This window comes from Pinus tabuliformis, chromosome 3_2, assembly GCF_031772625.1.
Source record: "Pinus tabuliformis cultivar Carrire ecotype Pingquan chromosome 3_2, CPIR1, whole genome shotgun sequence".
Lineage (NCBI taxonomy): Eukaryota > Viridiplantae > Streptophyta > Pinopsida > Pinales > Pinaceae > Pinus > Pinus tabuliformis.
In genome coordinates, this window is record NC_142302.1 from 296,006,787 (window position 1) to 296,029,801 (window position 23,015).

At 39.0% G+C, this 23,015-nt stretch overlaps 1 pseudogene; it reads right to left on the reverse strand.

Annotated features, from left to right (window-relative positions):
- Positions 1 to 617: 617 nt before the first annotated feature.
- LOC149180754 (putative thimet oligopeptidase) lies at positions 618 to 22,094 on the reverse strand (annotated as a pseudogene).
- Between the last annotated feature and the right edge of the window lie 921 nt (positions 22,095 to 23,015).

The window sequence follows — 23,015 nt, forward strand, 5'->3', positions numbered from 1 at the left end:
AATTTGCTCTAAAGTGTTGGGCCAAATCTCTTGCTAATCCAGTAGCTGAAAGAAAAAATATTCAAAGTCAGCTTGAGGCTCATCACCTGCTCATGGAAGAGACATATATCTCTAGAGAAATTCTAGATAAAGAGGTACACCTCCAGCAGCACTATCACAAAGCGTGCCTGGCCAAAGAGAAAACGTGGAGGATCAGATCGCGTTGTCTTTGTCTTAAGGCAGGAGATAGAAATACCTCATTCTTTCACAAACAAGCTGAAGCTAGAAAAGTTTTTAATTCCATAACTGAAATTAAAGAAGACTCTACCATACACAAAGACTTTGCAAGTATCAAACAAGCGACCCACCTTCATTTCAAACACCTATATAGTGAAGAGGAGAATATACATCAAAACTTTTGTCTACTGGAAGGAGTTCCCACATCAATATCTGCTGAGATGAATCATCATCTAGAAAACAAAGTCACAATGGAAGAAGTCAAAAGCACCCTCTATGCTATGGATCCAGATAAATCCCCAGGTCCAGATGGTTTTTCTTCCAGATTTCTCCAATATTGCTGGCACATAGTGTGAAAAGATCTCTATAAAATGGTACAAAAATCCCAAGCCTGTCAGAAATTAGGAGGAAGCACAAACTCCTCTTTCCTGGCTCTCATTCCCAAGGAAAAGGGTGCCAATTCTTTTAATAGATTTCGCCCCATTTCCCTTTGTAACCTTGGATACAAGCTGATCACAAAAATTATTGCTAACAGGCTCAAGCATGTTCTCCCTAAAATCATTCTAGAGAACCAAGGAGGCTTTATCCATGGAAGACATTTGGTGGACAACTTCATTCTAGTTCAAGAGGCAACACTGTCAAGTCAGCAGTGTAAAGAACAAGGTATGGCTATCAAATTAGATTTAGAAAATGCATTTGACCGAGTTAAACATAGTTTTCTTTTGAATGCTTTGAAAAAATTTGGTTTTGGGGTGAGTTTTATCAATTGGATCCAGGCTTGCATCTTGGAACCATGGATTGCTCCTTTAGTCAACAATATATCTGCTAGTTTCTTTAAAGCTACAAGAGGACTAAGACAGGGCTGCCCCATGTCTCCCCTTCTATTTGTTATCCAAGCTTCCATTTTCAACTTCTATCTAAACAAAAAAATGCAAGACCAGGAGATTCCAGGGATATCCATAGCGAGGGGGGTCCAAAACATAAACCACACCCTATTTGCAGATGATACACTACTTCTGGGGGCAGCTTTGATTCATTAAGCCAGAATATTTAAAGATGCAGTTGATGAGTATTGTATGGAGTCCAGAAGCAACCTTAACAAGGGTAAGTGCCACACTTATTGCTGGAACACTTCATCCTCTCTGCTCAATTCCATCATCAGATGCCTAGGATTTGCTGCCACCTCAGAATGGACCTCGTTCAAGTATCTGGGGCTACCAATTTTTCTCAAGCGTGCCTACAGCAGGGATTGGTTTCCACAGGTAGAAAAATTTAAAAACAAACTACAGACTTGGGGTTTTAATTGGCTAAATATGGCGGGCAAGACAGTTCTCATTAAAGTTGTCCTTAGCAGCCTCCCTCTATATCAGTTCTCAGTGCTCTTAGCTCCTATTGGTATACTTCAGAAAATGGAACAACATATCAGAGACTTCTTTTGGAAAGGGGGTAAGAACAATGAGAGGAGATTTCCACTGGTAAAATGGGAAACTGTTCTCATGCCTTAGATGGAGGGAGGGCTCAATTTTAAGAAGCTCCCACTACAGAACATAGCTATGGGAGCCACGCTCCTCTGGAGAATAATAGCGCCCAAGCCAGGCTGGGCCCAGACAGCACTGTGGAGAAAGTACTTTAAAGGCACGCAGTTGGGATGGTTGGATGGGCCATTACCTCAAGGAACCTCACCTTTTGTCAGCCTCTACTCCAAAACCTCCCAGTTGGAAAGGGGGTAAGAACAATGAGAGGAGATTTCCACTGGTAAAATGGGAAACTGTTCTCACGCCTTAGATGCAGGGAGGGCTCAATTTTAAGAAGCTCCCACTACAGAACATAGCTATGGGAGCCAAGCTCCTCTGGAGAATAATAGCGCCCAAGCCAGGCTGGGCCCAGACAACACTGTGGAGAAAGTACTTTAAAGGCATGCGGTTGGGATGTTTGGATGGGCCATTACCTCAAGGAATCTCACCTTTTGTCAGCCTCTACTCCAAAGCCTCCTAGATGATTCAGTCCAAAGCCTTCTGGATTCCCAGAAATGGGAAAAAAATAAATATATGGAATGATCACATCATGGACTACGATCCAATTGGTGATTGCCCAAATGTGACAGCGCTAAGAGACTGGTTGACGGCCTCTGGAAAAAACAATCTGTGGGATTTATCCTTATGGAACGGGTCGCATTGGGTGGGCTGGAATCTATCAGATCTGCCCTTGGAACTTCACCAAGAATCCATCTGTCTCTGCGAGCTTCTAAACGGGATTGAACCCTCACACATCTGAAGAAATGACAAGCGAGGCTGGGGCGCTCTGTCGGCTGGCTATTCAGTCGCCCAGGGATATGCACACCTTGCTTCAATACCAAATGTGCCCCCTGATCCGGCCCCGTGGAAGGCTATCTGGGGCATCCCCTCATTGCCCAAGATCGACATTTTCTGTTGGCTCCTTTTCCACAGAAAAATACTAACCGAGGACAATCTTCAGAGGCATGGATTCTATGGCCCGTCCAGGTGCTCCTTGTGCAAAGAATATGGGGAATGTGCCACGCACCTCATCCTCAAATGAAAATTTTCTACTCAGGTCTAGAGAGAACTGATGGACTACTGGAATCCTAGATTTGAGCTCCCTGCCTCTATAACAGATCTGTTCGCCAACTGGAAATCCAGCTACCCTGGTCCCTTCCCCAAAAATAAAGTAATCAAAGTGGCCTGGTCATCATTGCTCAAAATTTATTGCTGGCAGATTTGGTTAGAGCACAATAGTAGAATCTTCCGAAGCATTTAGCACAATCCCAAGATGGTTGCGGCCAAGGTAAAGATCCAATTAAAATACTGTCTGGGTGACCAAAAAGACGACTCAAACCTTAATCAGTTAGACATTGATTGGGGGACCTCACTGAACTTGCAATTTCACCAAGTTGTTAGAGGCATGGTCCTTCTTGAGGAATGGAAAATAAGGGGAAAAAATAGCGAAGACTTTCAAAGCTGGCTCCCAAAGCAAAAGGTGCACTCCCTCTTCTTTGACGGAGCAGCAAAAGGAAATCCCGGCAACGCTGGACCAGAAAGAGTTATTAAAAGCATTGATGGTACATCCATCCTCCAGTTTGCCTGGGGTCTGGGAATCAATACCAGCATCCAAGTTGAAGCATTAGCCATTTACCAAGGTCTCAAGTGGCTCTTGAAGCTGGAAATCAAGGAATCAAATATTTTTGGGGACTCCGAAGTAATCATAAAGCTCATGGTGACCAATTCTACGCCCCGAGACTTAAAATTAGCAAGGTTGATCCAAAGAATCAGAAGCGTGGCGAAGCTGTTCCATAATCTGAAATTTTTTCATGTGCTGAGAGACAACAACAAAGAAGCTGACCTTGAAGCCAATAAAGTTGTGCATCTCTCTGTCGGGACAATGAAAAGAGACAGGGATGAAACTTGGGACCCAATTCCTTAAACCATCTCAGCTGTTATGTTTTTTTGTTTGATTCTAAAGCAGTTTGTATGTATTTTCAAGCTTGGGAAAATCTCATAAATAAGCTCAATTGCTGATCCCAAAAGGAGTTGGAAGGGGAATACAGGCCTCATAATATCCCAAAAGGTAGACTCCATTTGGATCGGGCCCACCCCTATTGTAATCAGAAATCTGGTATTCAGACCGCTTCATTAATACAATCCATAACCATTCTTGTGAAAAGAAAAAACAACATAGAATATTTAGTTTTATTCAAAGTAATTTCAAGTCCCAACATAGAACATTGAGTTTTCTACAAAATACATTCAATTTTCAACAAAGTACATTCAACTTTCTACAAAGTACATTCAATTTTTTGCATAGAATTTTCATGTTTCTACAAAGAACTTCTATTTTTTTGCATAGATATTTCATATTTTAACGCTGGGGATGCCTCTGGTCTAGTAAACATTCTTTTACTTTGGCTTCAATATTTTTTGACATTTTGTCTAATCCACTGGAGACCCAATGAAATATTTATGTCCATACATAGGAAACTCATTTTCTTCAAATATCACTGCTTCTATAAGTTCAAAGTCAATATCCCAAAATTTTAGAGTGGTCATATTACGACTCAAACTAGTAGTGGTCATAGGAGGGGATCTTAAAATGGAAACTACTAGGTCAATGGAAAAAATGGAGTGATAACCCAATGACACCTCAGCTAAGGCTCCCTACCCTTTATGGGATTTCATTGATGAGACGAGACCTCGTATGAATGGAATGACTATATGGATGAATCAATGAAGAGATAGAAAGTGATCCCTAATGCCTATTCACAAGAGAGACTTAATTGCATTGTTTACTGGATTGAGAAGCAAGGTGTAAGTATGTTTAAGAAGGGCCGAGGGGATTTCAAGGCTAGGTTTGCAAATAAGACTTGTAAAGGAGGGACCTAGTCCTAGAAACCATTGTGAAAACTTGGTTTCAAAATGGTCTCTGTGAAATTATCTTCAGTAAGTTATGGGACCACATGGGATAAAGTGGACCCATAATTAGGTCAAGGGGGTGGAGTTGATCAATCAAGGGTTTCCTTGACCTAATTGATGGGGTCCAAGCGGAGAAAAGGGGAAATTTTCACTAATTTTGATGTAATGATCCCAATGAAGTTATTGGCCAAGGGAAGCTAAGGGTAGGAATCCATCTCAGAGCTATGGCTTGGCATATCACAAGATCCCATTGTCAAAATTGCTTCAAATTTGGAGGGATTCTAGGATACACAACAATGCAATATAGGGCAAGAGATTGAATTTTTTGAGAGGATGAATCGTGCGAAATTTGATGCCCTAGGTCACGTATTGGGGCCAGGCCTAGAAAGAAAGGGAGAAGGTGAGAAAGATATGCATTTGAGTTATCACTAGTAAAGGATCACTGCCTAATCCTTTGGGAGAAATGGATTCAAGGATATTTTAATGCTTGGAATGGATTCACTATGTTAAGGAGGCCTCCACAACAATTTCACATTGCATTAGGGCATGAGACAATTGCTTCAAGGTCTTTACACTTCAATTTCAAATATATTATGACTTATGAAGATTAAATTTCAATAAAATATCTCTAGGAATATTCACTCATTCCTACATCACCCATGACATGATGCAATGCTATAAAAAGAAAAAATTCCACAATTTTGCATAAGAAAGGCAGTAAGTTTCAGTCTAGTATAGCAAAAATCCCCAACAACATGCATTTGACATAAGAAAGTTATAAAAACAACATTAAAATATTACTTACAGGTAAGAAAGAGTATATACAGTCATCATTATATGCCAATAGTGAAGCTCCAAGACAAAAATGAAGTGAACTAAACATCAAAATTCATTCATTCATCGAACTTTGTCCTCCAAGAAGGATAGTGAAAATATCACAAGAGAGAAAGATACAATCCAAGTGATGATAATCCAAATGATTCATCACACTTATATTTGTATACCTCCTAATGAATTTGATTGAGCTAATTTTGCGTAATTTATCGCCTAAAATAAAATAATGTACATAATAACAAAAATTTGGGCAGGAAGCCCACCAAATAGCTCAATAATGTAAAGATAAGCATCTCCAGAGGGTTGAATGATAAAAAAATTTAGTCGTTGGGCCTTTGAGTAGGCTGTATGAAGTCCAAGGGGTTCCATGATGCAAAAATGGACTCCAAACATAGTGGGCAAGGGGTTGGCCCCTTGTGTTCCAATCAAGAAATTGTGGTGCTCCCAAGTGGGTGTCGGGGCACAAGGACATCCTCATGGGTCTCCAAATGGATGAAATATCACTCTATACTGTCTATAGGTCTAGAGTAATAACATAAACCCCCCATTGGTAGAAGGAGGCATCCTAGAGCATCTTCCAAGTGTATTGTTCAACTGTGGAGCTAGATGGGCATGGTGGAACATGAGAAATCAATGAATGTTTTTGGGGATCTATGAAGGAATATCTACTATGCTAGAGGCCCATTCCTTTGAATGCTCATCCTACAAGTGCCAATGTGGGCCTCTGGAGGGATAGGAACCCATATAGGGAGACTAATCCCAAAATGAAGACCCACCTGCAATCCTGCATAAGATCAAATGTGCGCCCTTTCCTTCCAATACAACAAATCATTATAATAATAAAGTAATAATTCTTACAAGTCATGGGATCAATGGGGCACTTCATGGTGGCATGCCCTTTCATAGTGGGCTTTGGAATGTAGAAGTGTCTCCAAGCTTAATAGGGTGTTAACCAAGGACCCTACTAAGTTGTTTCAACCTCTAAAGAGGTTGGCATGTCCATGGTACACCTTTTATTGGTAGGTGGAAAATTATATAATAATGGAATGGAGTGGGGATCAAGGGAATCATCCAAACCACATGTCAAGGTGCGAGGGTAGATATAATAAATATAATGCACGCCTAGATATATGAGTGTAGGAGTGAGAAAATCATGGTACATGAGTTACCCCAACCTTTTTTCTTCCACTCTTCTTCATATTCCTTCTGCCTTTGGTTGATTTTTCTTCATAACTAATTAGGGCTTTAGGGGATGAGAGCATGATTTACAATACGTAGTAGTCGATACCCCTTTAGGTGGGGTAGTTTATTTCCCTTGAGGGGTTGGGACAATCACAGGTTCCTTAATGATGGAGGGGGCTCATCTAGGGTCCATAGGAACTAGGGCAATGGCCATAAATAATGAGTAGTGCTCATGTTTGGATTTTTCCCACATACTAAATTTGTATTACCCAACCATCTTTTGCATTTTTTGGCACATTTGATGTTGAGAGTGGCCAAATTATGTGTTTTATTTTCTTTTTAGCTGCATCAACCTCTAGGGTATCGTTCCATGCCCAAATGAAGGTGTGGATAAAGGGAGGGGGAGGTTAACCATATGTGGACCTAGTGGACACATGTGGATCTATATGGGAAAAGATATAAATGGGGCTCAAATGAGTGGAACAAGAGTAATTTCGATGGTGTCAGGAAGTAGAACCATGCAACCAAAATTTTGATTTCCCATGTAGTGCCAACCCTAAATTATAATGGCAAATAAAGGAGATCCCAACTGACTAGGGTACAAGGGTAACCACAAGATTGGGTAATGGATACATGAATACAATCCTAACCCACTGTTTCCATCAAATATCCCCACGAATCCATGCCCAAAATTTCCCATGGAAAGTAAACAAAATTGCTCAACCAAACCAATGAAAAATCAAAACTTTGGTGTCGAGACGCCCACATTCAAACATACATTCAGAATAGATGGGTCAGGAACTACATGGATGGTTCAGGTGGCGGATAAAATGGCACATCAAGCTATGTGTTGACTACAAGGGGTTGTCGGCTTCTAGATAAGGATCATCTAGGAGAAATATTTTCTCCTATACACTCTACCCACAAGTGTTGGGTAAAATATGGCTCCAAGTAGGACATGATCTCTCGAGAAGTGCATGAAGTTGCTTGAATAGGAGGTCACGTGATCATCAAGAATCTGTTGGTGCCTTAGACTTGTTACCTACACATATCAATGACCAAGAACATGGGGCAACATGTTTTTTGTGTTTTCTCATGATCCGCCATGCTTAGTATTATGCTACAAAAATAAATAGGAAATGGAAGTGCAATTTTAATCTATACGAAACTAATATATTATGAAAATATCATATGTTTATTTCTAATGTGAAAATCAGCATGCAATGCATCCTACCCTATAATGCATATAGTAAGGCTAATACTAGGTATAATCATAAATCCACTGTAACCAACATATCATCATAGCAATATACATATGCCTACCAGTATGATTACTCATGTAACAAATCCCAATGCGAATGTGAACACAATCACCTAGAGGATGAGATGGATGAGAGGTGGGAAAGTATGATCTCTACTCGAGTTAAAAGGAACCCCTATGAGAAGGAAAATAATTCAATATATAAGTGACAGGATTTCCATCTAAGTACACAATATTGGAATGAATGATCACTCTCAAGAATTCTCTATCACAATCATTGCTCATAATATTATGCTTTATGGATGCCACGAGGTCATGATGCAATGGGAACAGAGGGTGAAGGAAGAAAGGAGTGCAACAAATAGGTTTCTCAAGATCATGGTCACATCAGAGAGGGGATATCATGGAGTAATCATAATCCTGATGGTGTGTCTAGGAAGATAAAGTATATTTAGTGAGGGGTTATTCTTTGACACTGTACTCAGAAGGGGGAAAGGAATCATGGTCACTTGAGATGTTATGACAATGGGTGAGGGAATCACTTATGGATAACTCACAATAATGAGCAAGAAGGAAAGATGATGGGGAGGGTTAGGTATTGTATTGAATGGGTCTCCTTTGAAAGCCATATTCTAAAGGATCAAGTGATTTCGATATACTCCCAGAGTCACAAGGAAGAAAATTAGGAGCAAGGGCCTCATTATTTGTATCAAAGATAGGGATTTCCCAAAAAGGGGAGTTAATTATTTCGAACTACCTTGTTTCATGCAAGGGAAAATAATGATCCTCCTTCCAAGGGTATTGATGGGTATGTCATTGTAAGTAATTCCCAAGAGAAAGGGGAGACCACTGTAATTCTCATATTCCTAGTCGGTGCCATAAATGGGAGCACAATCAAATTTAGGACCACCAATTTACCTTTTCTCCTTTTCAATGTGGAAGTAATATCCAATTTCATCTTCCAAGGGGCCAATGGGATCACCTTACTGAAGGTTCTCAAAAGAAGAGTCATCGAGAGTAATATCCTTGAGAAAGTAAATGTTAGTCTCAATTTCACTTTTCAAAGACTCATCCTTCCTAACACATGTGTTCTCAAAAACATCTTGTTCATCATGTGCACCCAATGAGGACTCATCTTCCTCATCATCACTTAGATCCTTTAGATTATATCCAACCTCTTCATCTTGACTAATGAGACCTTCCCTTCAGAGTGCTTCGACTAGGCTCTCACAAGAAACTTCATTAAATTAGAATTATGGTACCTTATACTTCACGAATTTGTTGATCAACTCGATAAAAGATTGAATATTTTCAGGCTCACATGAATCAATCCAGCCTCGGTTCTTTCATTAAATAGAGGAAAATAAATAACTCCATCAAGTTTTTTAGATGAACCGCATTAACCTTGGAATCATGCTTAATGAATTTTTTTATGTGGTTAATTGCAGTGGATGCAACCACCTCAAATTGTGGAATATTTTGCATGAACATCTAATCCAAACCATTAGGGTATCTTGGAATCCATGTGATATCCAATGAAGGAAATGACTCATGAATCCTTTTAATATCCATTCATATTTATATATTGATATCATGGGATTCGCCAGTGTGAACAAAAATTGCCTTAACAAATGCTTTCTTCACCCTCCAAGCATCAACTTTAAGGTTGAATGAATAACTAGGACTTCGTTGCTCTAATGGAATCACCAAAATGGTATGTCAATAATGTTGTATGAGGAGAAAGACATGTGTCTCGTGTCCCTCAAAATGACACCAAAATGATATGTTAATAATGACATATGATCAACAAGACACATGTCTTGTGTCCTCGGAAACAATGCGAAAATGTTACCACTCAAACTAGTAGGGTTCCTAAGAGGGGATCCTATAAGGGAAACTACTAGGTCAAGAGAAATAATGGAGTGATAGCCCACTGTAACCTCAACTAAGGATCCCTACTCTTTACAAAATTTCACTGATGGGAGGAGACCTAGTATGAATGGAATCACTAGATGCACAAACCAATGAAGAGATAAAGAGTGATCCCTAAGGCCTATTCACAATAGAGACTCAATTCTAGGGTTTACTTGCTTGAGAAGAAAGGTGTAATGATCTTTAAGAAGGTCCAAGCATATATCAAGGGATAGGGTTTGTAAATGGAGGGACCTCATCCTAGAAACCCTTCTGAAAACTTGGTTTCCAAATGGTATTTGTGAAATTATCTTCAGTAAGTTGTTGGACCACATGGGACTAAGTGGACCAAGAATTAGGTCAAGGGGGTGGAGTTGATCAATCAAGGGTGTTATTGACAAAATTGAGGGAGAATGGGATAAAGGGGGAAATTATTAGTAATTATGATGTAATGATCTAAATGTAGTCACTAGCCAAGGGAAACCAAGGGCAAGAATCGATCTCAGAGCTAGGCCTTGGAATATCTTAAGATCCCACTGCCGGAATTGCTTCAAATTTTGAGGCTTCTAGTAGAAACAAAAAAATAGTATAGGGCAAGGGATTGAAGTATTTGAGTGGGTGAATCATAAGAAATTTGATGCCCTAGGTAACCTGTTAGGTCTAGGCCTAGAAAGAAAGGTGCCTTAAAGAGATCAACAATTGAGGATCAGTGCCTAATCCTTTGGGATAAATGGATTCAAGGATATTTCAATGGGTGGAATGGATTCACTAAGTCAATGAGGCCTCTATAAGAATTTCACATGGCATTAGGGCATGAGGCAATTGCTTCAAGGTATTTAGACTTCGAATTGCAATATATGATTACTTATCAAGATAAAATTTCAAAAGAATATCACTAGTAATATCATTCATACATACATGGCCCATGACATGATGAAACTCTATAAAAAGACAAATATCCACAATTTCGCAAAAGAAAAGCAGTGTATTTCAGCCTGGTATAGTGAAAATCCCCAACAATATGCATGTGAGATAATAAAGTAATGAAAATAGCATTAGAAGAGTACTTGAATGTAAGAAAAGCTATATCCAGTCATCATTATATGAAAATAGTGAAGCTCGAAGATAAAAATGAAGATATTCAAACATCCAAATTCATCCATTCATCCAACTTCGTCCTCCAAGAAGGATAGCGAAAACTCACTAGAGAAAAAGATCTAATCCAAGTGATGATGATAAAAATGATTCATCACACTTTTATTTATATACTTCCTAATGAATTTGATTTATCTAAATTAGCCTAATTTAGCCCCTGCAATAAAATAATGTACATAATAACAAAAAATTTGGTGACAATCCCACCAAATAAGTCAATAATGTAAATATAAGCCTCTTATGAGGGTTGAATGATCAACAAAGCAAGTCATTTGGCCTTTGAGGAGGCCTGATGAAGTCCAAGGGGTGTCGTGATGCAGAAATGGAATCCGAACATAGTGGACAAGGGGTCGGCCCCTTGTTTTCCAATCAATAACATGTGGTGCTCCTATGTGGGTGTGGGGGCACAAGGACATCCTCATGGGTCTCCAAATAGATAAAATATGCATGTAGACCATCTATATGGATGGATTAATCACATAATCCCTCCCTCTACAATGGGAGGCATCCTAGAACATCTACCAAGTGTATGGTGCAATTGTGTAGTCAGTTGGGCATGGTGGACTAGGTGCATCATCCTCATCCAAAAGATCAAACATGAGTAATCAGTAAACACTATTGGGGATCCATGAACTAGTATATACTATAGTGGGGGCCCATGGCTCTCAACACTCACTGTACAAGTTTGAATGTCGACCTATGGATGGACAAGACACCGTATAGGGAGACCAAGCCCCAAATGAAAACCCACTTGCAATCCCGCATAAGATCCAAAGCATCCCATTTCCCTCTAATATAGAAAATCATTAGAATAATCAAGTAATAATTCTTACAAGTCATGGGATTAATGGGGCACTTCACGGTGACATTCCTTTCCATAGTTGGCTTTAGCATGTACAAGTGTCTCTAAGCTTAATAAGGGGTTAACCAAGGACCCTATAAAGTGGTTTCAACTTATAAAGGGGTTGGCATGTCCATGGTAAATCCTTTAGTGTTACGTGGAAAATTATATAATAATGGAATCGACTTGAGATCAGGGGAATCATTTAAACCACATGTCAAGGTGGAACGTTAGCTATAATAAGGGATGCCCACACCTGGGTATATGAGTGTAGGATGGAGTAAATCATGCTACATGAGTTACCCATACCTTTTTTTCTCCATAATTCTTCATATTCATTTTTCATTTGATTAATTTCTCTTCACAACTGTGTGGGGCTACAAGTGATGGAAAACATGATGTGTAATATGTAGATGTGGATACCCCATTTAGATGGGGTAGGTCATTGCCCACTAGGGGTTGGGACAATCATGGGTTCACTAATGATGGAGAAAGCTCATCCATGGCCAATAGGAACTAGGGTGATAGCCATAAATAAGGGGTAGAGCTCATTTTTTTACTTTTTCCATGTGCTAAATTTGTATGTCTGATCCTTATTTTTCATTTTGTGGTAAATTTCCTATTGAGAGTGGACAAATTATGGTTTTTATTTTCTTGTTAGTTGCACCAACCTCTAGGGCATCGTTCCAGGCCCAACCCAACGTGTGGAAAAGTAGAGGGGGAGGATAATCCTACGTTGACCCAATGGACACATGTGGATCCAGACGAGAGAAGATATGAATGGGGCTCATATGAGTGAAAAAGGAGTAATGTAGGTGGTGTTGGAAAGCGAGACTAAACAACCAAAACTGATATTTCCCATGTTGTTCCTACCTTAAAGCTAATGGCCAGTAAAGGAGATCCCATGGTCTAAGATACAACGGTAACCACTAAATCAGGAAATGGATACAAGAATACAAAACTAACTCACACTTACATTCAATCCCCCCACCAATCCATGCCAAAAAGTTACCATGAAAAGTAAACAAAATTACTCAATCAAACTAATGAAAATTCATAACTTTGGGGATAGGAGGCCCACCTTCAAACATACATTCATAACAGATGGGTGAGGGACCACATGGTTGGCTTAGGTGGCAGAGAAAACTACACATCGAGCTCTCTGGGGACTGCAAGGGGCTGTTGGCTACCTGTTGAGGACCGTCTAGGAGAAAATGTTCCTCATATATACACTACCCATAGGTAGTGGGTAATAGTTCCCATCCAATTTCTGTGTGAATTCTAGAGAAATTTTATCACTGTATCCTTGAAATACCTGCAAAAATGGTGCCCATCCCTTATCTTCAAATTTACCTCTACATATTTCATATTTTGGGTTGCTATTAAATTTTTCAAAGGTAGGTTCATGCCTTTCCGGCCCCATGTCTTTGAGGAACTGATCTCAAAACTACTTAATGATTGGAAGGGAGCCACATAGAACTTCACAACTGAAAATAGATACATCGTTTTATTTAATCTTCGACACTCATGGATTTGGGAATACACAAATATACGTAAGGATTGATAAAAGGAGGAATCTTGGTCTTACCCTTGAAAGGTCATAATGAACTTAAGTGCCAATTCAATGATGATTGATAGTTTAGGCAAGGTCATGATTTCCAAAAGGGATAATGATAATTAATTGATGCAAGGAAGGGATATTAAGTTTAAAAAAATTTCTTCTAGAATAACAAGACGTATGAAATATTTCATAGGCCACACAATTTGTTTCATGATTTTTATGAATGGATTTTAAAATCACTTCATAAACTCAGTATCCATGTTCTGTGTACTAATATAAACAAATAAAAGTTAATTCATACCCATGCCTAGTTGTGTAATGGTATCTATGGATTTAAGAATCATGAATATGCAATACTCCAAATCATTAAAACATAATGTTGAATGCCATCAAATGTTGGACTAAGTACTAGATAGGCTAATATTCCAACTGAATATATGAGTACTAAAATAATTATGCACTTAGGTTATGTATGTTTATTTGGTACTTAGTCTGAAGAAAAAAATGTTGAAGTTGATCTAGTACCAAGGCTAAATATCATAACAAATTAAGTAGTAGAATATTGGAACTGTATTTGATAATGTGTACTAAATTTGGAAATAATTCAATACTGCGAATTGGTAATGTAACCACTGAAAAATGGGAAATAGAAAGTATGATCTACACTAAAACAGAAGCCTTTAAGCATGGTTTATTGTCACAAAGAAATTTCAAGAATTGTACTAAATATTACCTTGGAACCATTATGAAATATCAAGCTGAAGTAAAAAGGAGTTTGATCAACAAACTGAGAATTTGAGATGACATAATAATCCATTGCCTCAATTGGAATTCTTGAACCATTATCTCATGGATTTTGGGCCAGGCTTGGAATAGTTACTATGTGATTGGCATTTCAATTTTAGATAGTCTGAAACAGGCCAAAGAGGACTCTAAATATTTCCTTTCTGTAATTATTCTACCAAGACTAGAAAATAAAAACTCTATACTTGGTAGATCCCTAACTTTCACTATCCCATTTAAATTTAGAGCGCTTTAGTAGATTTATACTGGAGCATTTTAGTTTGATAGAATCTAATATTAATCAAATAAGACTCTAGGGGATGTCCCTTTCTGTAAGCAATCTATCAAGTTTAGATAAAGGAATAAGCATACACTTCATAGATTTTCTCTTTATTCCATGTGAGCTTAAGTAGAAAACACAAATAAGTCCATTATATATATATATATATATATATATATATATATATATATATATATATATATATATATATATATATATATATATATATATATATATATATATATATATATATATATATATATATGTATATATATATTTGGGACAAAGTCCCCTGGGGTTAATTTTGTAAAAAATTTTGTATTATTGTAAAGTCTCCGCATTTTGAGGAGAGGAGCATGAAGGTCGAAGCCCCTTAGTTTGTTAGAAGTTAAGCTATTTTGTGACCTGGCTATGGTTCACAGACTTTGGTATTGTAATAGAAGATGATATAAAAAGGAGTCATAGAGAGTCAGGAAAGATATCTAAGCCTATATATGGGTAATTGATCTATGTAAGAGAAGAATGCTTTCTGTACTTAGGCGAAGGGGAAGGCTCCTGCAACTAAGTGTATAGAGACCTTGGTAAGCCCGCAACTCAGTGCATGGGCCCCTATAGTTGTGTGCATGTTGGAAATAATACTGAGAGGGGGGGTGAATCAATATTATCACATTAATAAAACTTTTTCATTTCCATAATCAGATTCATATATGCTACTTCCACAACTTATTATGATTAAGTTAATTGATCTTTAATGAGTGCATTAGAACATTATCAACCATATTATCAGATAACAGATGCAGTAATAGAGAATAGATCATCACACATAAGGCACACACATGAACACCATGATATAAGGTGGAAACCCAATGCGGGAGAAAAACCACCTGCTGCAAGTCATCTCAATCTTCTTCTTAATAAGAAAATCCTTTTACAATATTTGTACTGGTGCAGTCTTATACCAGTACAGGAGCTACAACCCCCTTTGCTCTTGTACTAGCAGATCCATTTACTAGTACGCAGGCTGCTACCTGCTACAATGCTCCAAAGAACTCCCTTAGCTTTTGTACTAGCTTAGATACTAGTACATAGGCACTGGCCTACAATCTTCTCTCCTCCAGGTACCACGTTTCATCAATTTTTAGACTGGATACACTGAAGCACAACAGATAATCTGAAAGGCCACTTTTCATCCAATTTTCGTACTGGACCCAACAACAACATTGAAGCTCATAATCAAACAACCTTCTGAATCACCCAATCACTAGATCCATACATATACAATGATATTATGAGAGTTATCAACCAGATCTAGTACATAAAGATAAGTCATTAATCATGTTGTTATCTGAACTCAATACCAGTAACCAAACATCAGTTATGCACCCAAAACCCTGCAGAATAGTCAAAGGCAATTAAAACAAATTTTAAGCAGGGATCGCAACTTCACTGGTATAGATCTGTGGATATCTGTACTACCTCTGCACCTGTGCCTTCTGTGGCGCCGCGACCACAGCACCTGTGCCTTCTGTGGCGCCTCCGTGGCGTCTCCACACTGCGCCTTCTGTGTTGTCGCGCCTTCTGTGGCGCCTTCGCACTGCGCCTTTTGTGGCATCTTTGCACTGCGCCTTCCGTGGCGCCTCCGCACTGCGCCTTCTGTGGCACCTCTGTGGCGTCTCCGCACTGCGCCTTCTGTGGTGCCCTTGCACTGCGCCTTCTGTGGCGCCTCCGCACTACGCCTTCTGTGGTGCTTCCGCACTGCGCCTTCTGTATTTCCTACTCCGTATTTCCTTAAGTAAACCTGCAACTGTCAACCAGTCTTCTTCTACTTGTTTTTCAAGGTTTCGTGGAAACTCTGAATAGCAGAGACCATCCATTTGTTCACCAACCCATCCGGCGATGTTTAGCTTTGCATCCATTCGTTGATGAAGCTACGAAGATCCTTATGCATCAATTCTGTCACCAGACAGCACTTACTTCTGTCTTTATCTATGAACGAGCTTAATGCCTGCAAAATATTTGGGTGCAGAAGCTTAGACATTACAGAGACCTCATGAAGAAATATTTCCACATTGGTAAACATATGCATCATTGCAAAATTCTCTCGCATCCAGATAATCTCTTTGACTTCACCAAAGCTTCCACTTCCAATTCTTTTCTTCACATGCAAGTCTTTGCAGGAAACCTTTAATAGACAACCTTTATGAAATAGATCTTTTTCAGTATCTTGTATTGCAGCATAGATTAAATGCAGACAGACTTGCACTGATTCCCCAAGAGGCTCCTTCCAAGGAAAGAGTGCTCCAGATAAATCCAATGAAACACCATCTGCTGGGGTACTAAACCTTATAAGCTGACAACTGTTGATGCAAACCCAATGGATTTTGATAAACATGACAGCTGGATAAGGTCTGCTATGGATTAGGACAAATCCCCGATTTCGCAGCGTAGCTAGTGCAAAATATGAATTATGCGCTACGAAATCACTTAAAACATGCTGCGCTGTGAAACTGATAGACAGGATTTATGTGCCTTTGACAAACAATTGAACTGATGTGAAAAATTTAAAAATTTTTCTTCAGTGATAACAGTGGCTCCACTTGGGATAGTGTGCCCTTGTGGTACACTAAGAACCTGCAGTTCCAGTGCCTTAAAAAATTTATTTGACAAACATCTTCTTTAAGTTCCTTGGGCCTTCACCTCGGGCTTGAACTTGATGATGACTGTAGGAGAAAGAAGTCTATACCTACCACTACTAAAAAAAAAAATTTGCTCAGTCAACCTTAAGCTTATTTGCATTTATCTTACCTACCTACCCTATCAGCTGCAAGCTCCACTTGTAGCTCAAGCAACGTGAAATTTCCAATGTAGCCAATCATTTATCTTATCTGACATTTGAGTCCTTTGGCTGTGCTTGAAACAAAAATAAACCAGATACTGAAGTAACCCAGGCAGCATGAGGTGTAACTGTTCTTCAACATGAAAATATAACTGGAATCCTGAACAATAAATCTTTTCCATGTATTCAGCTATAGGGTCAAAAAACGCATGGTTAGTTTGCTGATTCTCATAACATTCTATATCTTCAAACAACTTATCCTCAGCCACACCAAATTTATTTGATATGCTATCCAACTACCTTTCTGAATGATGCTCACAAACAATGTAATTTTCCTCACTATTATGATTATTATTTGAAGTAAGCTGCTGCAAGGAATTACAAAATTGAACAAGCTTTTCCTCTACCTGAGGGTCGTAAAAACTATCTTCCAGTACTTCTTCTTGTTGTTTGCAATCGATTTCATACTCATGATGATCTGAAGCCTGACAAATTTGCTGCATCTCTACATCATTATCAAAGGATGAAACATGGTTTTCACAAATAAACCCCTGCTGATCTTCATGCTGCGTTTCATGAGAGGTTATACTTTCTTCTCGGTGCTGAAATGCATTGTTATGAAGAGCCTCTAAAATTTCTTCATCCATAAATTCATCATCATCATAACAATCCTCCAAGTACTGAATAAGATTTAAAGAATGCCTACAGCAATCTTTAAGCAGCAATAAGGAAGGATAACCTTCTTTATACATTTCACAGAATTAATCATGAAAACTAGCAAGTGAATATATTGAACCATTTTCCAGACTTTTATACCAAGACCATGCTTTTCCTTCTAAAGTGGTCATAAACATTTTCATGAGACAATCTTCAGGGAAATGAACCTTAAGACTGCGTACATGCATATGGAATTTAACCAAATGAAGAGCAGCATCATCTTTCTTTTCATCTTTGAATATTGGAAGATCCTCTAACCAATCAACCTCCGGCATAGGATTTGGAAAACCAGGGATATGAGACCGATTCATAGGAGCATACCTGGCATTCATTCTTGCAGTGGAATCCATCTTGAAACTTCATCAAGCTACTGATCTTCTAGCAGTGGAGTCACCTTCTAATTTCTTATTTGATGTGTGGAGTCGCCAAGGTAGTTTTGCAGCCTCAAAAGATGTCTGAGCTCCTGCTACCTTCAGAAGTTCAACCATTGATTTCGGGAATGAATAATCTTTAGACTCCCGGCAGACGCACCAAAATGTTATCACAAAATCAAGCACTGAAAGGCTGCTGATCAGTTAGACTCTGTGTAACTATTTCAAACTAGACATTTGACTAAGGCTTAGCCTCCTTAGCCTGAGAGGGCTCTCTCAAAGGGTTATTGATTTTAAATATTGATGAGATGGCTAACTCTTGCAAAGTAAATTTAACACATATGTTGGCTGGACAGACATTACAAAGACTTCCATTGGGCTCATGGAGTTAATCATGATTTCAGCAAACTATAAAACTACTCATTCATAGAAGTCAGGGCATGTAATGTTTAAACACTCAAAATACCTCTCATAGAAACCTCAACTTACAAATACACACAGGAAATCAGAGCAGCAAAGTGAATTCTGAGTGATTGTGTATCTATACAGTTGTAAAACATAAAGGATAAAACAAAACCACATATATCTTGAGCATTTGAAACACTGTGTGAATCCTGAGAAGAAAAGCAGTCATTTGTATTACTGAAAATAAGTTTTTACACAAGCCAAAATAAACTCTGTTTTCTCAAATATCCAACCCCAATTACATAGATCATTCAGCTATATATAGACACATACTTCTAACTACTTAGAGCTTCCTCCTCCAGCATGAGGGGAGCTCGATGACTGTCACTAATGACCCCTATCTGCTATTGAACTGACTCATTAAATACAATAAGTGCCAAACTGGAGTTTTAAAGAGTCCTAATTTAACTATAACTCTAATTCTATCCTCTTCATAAATTGATTCCTCCTTGCAGCTTTGGCACTTGGCTTCCTCTTCGTTTGGCTGAGATGGCATGAGATGAGCAATTAATGTCCCATGTTGGCTTTGGATACTGAAGGCTTTGATCTGCTCCGTGTTGGCTGAGAATATCCCTAAATTTTCGGTTCTGGTCCCCCATCACTTCGAATATGCAGCAGCATGAACTTTAAGTCTTTAATAGCCCAAGAATAAAGGGCATCACCATGTTCCTGATATGCCGGAGGCTTCTCTGATGGACAGTGTGCCAACCAAAACTTTTCGTATGCAGCTCCCTTAAAACCCTAATCACCGAGAATAAAGTGGCTTTATAACCAAAAATTTAAACTTAGGTTAAAATATTTCACCTTTTGTTAAAAGTACACCTGGCATATTTTGAATGGCTGTAGCAACCTCCTTTGATCTCTTTCATGTCACCTAGGTGTTCTCTTTGCCAATTTCTGATTATTCCATCAAACTATTTGTTTGCGTTAAAAACAGCACCTACAGCAGTTTCGTAGCGCTCTACGAAACTGCTGTGTAATTTCAAAAACACAGTCTTTGACTTTCCTCTGTTTGTATACCTTATCTTCAATTTCATTGCCTGAAAAAGGAGCACCAGATTTGTCTTGTCTTTTAATATCTGAATCAGAAGTGACACAGCTACCATTGCCAAAAACCTGTTCAAGTAAATTGAAAAAGTCCTTATCATGCTTGTTGAATTCTTGGATATCACTTTGCTCCTTTGCTCTCTTTCCGTCTTTTGCTGGAGATCTAACAGGTGAAAAACATGTGTTCAATAACATGCTGTGCCCTCTATTTTCAGAACAATCCTTTCCACCCTCTTTAGAAAAATTCTTTCAACTGTTCTAAAGTATCCTTTGCCCTGGTTTCCTCCAGTGGATATCTTCGGAAAGCAGGCTCAAAACAACTTTTACAAAACCTGTGAAACCAAATTGTCAACACTGTAAGGGCTATCCTTTGGATAAAGATCTCGAAGAAGTGCCTTTGTATCCACCACTTCATTGGTATCAATAATCTGATCAAAAGGCATAAGACTATATTTTGTTTAGTTTTCAGCCCAGAGAAAGATTTTCGTTTCTTCTTTAAAGCCCTGCAAACTTCATCTGGAACTGGTTTATGGATATCCTTATAGAATCCGCTCATCATTTTTAGGATTACACTTTCATGACACAAATTCTCTAGCAGCTGGCTAGAAAGTTCAACAAAATCAGTTTCCACTCTAATCCCCGAAAATTTTGCTAATGATACATGGTTGCAAATATGATGTACCACATGGACAAAATGTTGAAAATATGTAACCACTTCTGCAAATCGCAGAACTGCAGGATTATCTGCCGTAGGCTTTGTAAAGTTTGCAATCAACGTAGCTACTGGTAACTGGCGAGTGCCATTTTGCATCAAGCAGCCATCATGAAGAAGGATAACACATGCATGGGAAAACTTTCCATCTCTAATATACACATCAAGGTAGAAGAAACCCAAAAGATGATTACAAGACGAATCAAAAACTGAGTATAGTGACACATCAGGATGCCAAACTTCGATTGCTTGTACTGTCTCAAATTTTAGGCAAAAAAAAATTGTTCATAAATTTTCAGAATCCCTGATGTAACAGAATCCACTGGAAAATATTGTTTCACAGTCGCATAATCTATTTCAAACTCTAGTTCTTCTGCTTTGTGCATATAGTATTGTAAATCCTCCATTCCCAATACAGCTTCTCCTTCCTCCTCTCTCTTCAAATCCTTAAGTCTTTGCAGTTCCTTAGCAGCTGAATTTGATATATTCTCTGATATATCCACTAGAAACTCCATAACCTTAAAAGGTGTTTTAGCCATTTGATTCTCTAGTGCATATTCTGCATAATTAGAATATCCCAGCAAGCGTGCCATCTTATACCTTAATTGGATCAATTCTTCAAGGATCTTTGTATTCTCCGTCAAGCATCTTTAGTCTTTTGCTACTGCCACAGCTTTCCTAGTTGCTCCAACCTTGCAATGCTTTAGTATAGGATAAGTATGGGTTGGCTTATCATTCACCCGTAGCTTCCCATCCTCTGTTTTGCCCAAATGAGTCGAGAAGTCTTTTCAACCGAGCTTGCATTTGCTCCTCTTGAGATGCCAACTGTTTGATCAAGGTGGAATGACCTTGACTAATACGACCACTTTTCCGGCAAAGAGGAACAAATGTCAACCATGTGTCTATGTCCTCTGTCGGTGGAAGAACTAATGCACGAACAGCTAGTAATGTTTGCCAAACCTCAACATTTCGTTCGGTTCCTTGTATCCGATCAATCCACAAAAATTAGAACATAAGGCGTATACTTAAATTCAAACACATTTCGTTTGTCAAAAACCCATCACTGACATATACACGACTCCACAACCATGTATTCCCAATATACTTGGAGATGACATATGCACTACCGCTTAGTCGATAACCAGCTTCATATATATTTGCTGCTTTTCCAACATAATTAACCTGAGTTGGGATCAGAAGGGCTTCATTGACTGGAGAAAGGCGATTGCCCCAGGAAGGGATCTCCAAGGTATTAGTCTCAGGGAGAGCATTGAGCAAATCTGTGTTTCTCAACATTTGCAAGATTCTTTTCATCAGCTGTCAAGTTCATCAGTACCTGTTTCCTTGAAAATATGTTACTCCGTATTTCCTTAAGTAAACTTGCAACTGTCAACCAGTCTTCTTCTACTTGTTTTTCAAGGTTTCGTGGAAACTCCGAATAGCAGAGACCATCCATTTGTTCACCAACCCATCCGGTGATGTTTAGCTTTGCATCCATTCGTTGATGAAGCTACGAAGATCCTTATGCATCAATTCTGTCACCAGACAGCACTTACTTCTATCTTTATCTATGAACGAGCTTAATGCCTGCAAAAGATTTTGGTGCAGAAGCTTAGACATTACAGAGACCTCATGAAGAAATATTTCCACATTGGTAAACATATGCATCATTGCAAAATTCTCTCCCATCCAGATAATCTCTTTGACTTCACCAAAGCTTCCACTTCCAATTCTTTTCTTCACATGCAAGTCTTTGCAGGAAACCTTTAATAGACAACCTTTATGAAATAGATCTTTTTCAGTATCTTGTATTGCAGCATCTATTAAAGGCAGACAGACTTCCACTAATTCCCCAAGAGGCTCCTTCCAAGGAAAGAGTGCTCCAGATAAATCCAATGAAACACCATCTGCTGGGGTACTAAACCTTATAAGCTGACAACTGTTGATGCAAACCCAATGGATTTTGATAAACATGACAGCTGGATAAGGTCTACTATGGATTAGGACAAATCCCCAATTTCATATCGTAGCTAGTGCAAAATATGAATTATGCGCTACGAAATCACTTAAAACATGCTGCGCTGCGAAACTGATAGACAAGATTTATGTGCCTTTGACAAACAATTGAAATGATGTGAAAAATTTAAAATTTTTTCTTGAGTGATAACAGCGTCTCTGCACTGCGCCTTCTGTGGTGTCTCCGCACTGCGCCTTCTGTGGCGCCTCGGCACTGCGCCTTCTATGGCGTCTCTGCACTGCGCCTTCTGTGGCGCCTCCGCGCTGCGCCTTCTGTGGCATCTCCGCATTGCGCCTTCTGTGGCGCCTTCGCACTGCGCCTTCTGTGGCGCCTCTATGGTGTCTCCGCACTGTGCCTTCTGTGGCACCTCCGCACTGCGCCTTCTGTGGCGCCTCTGTGGCA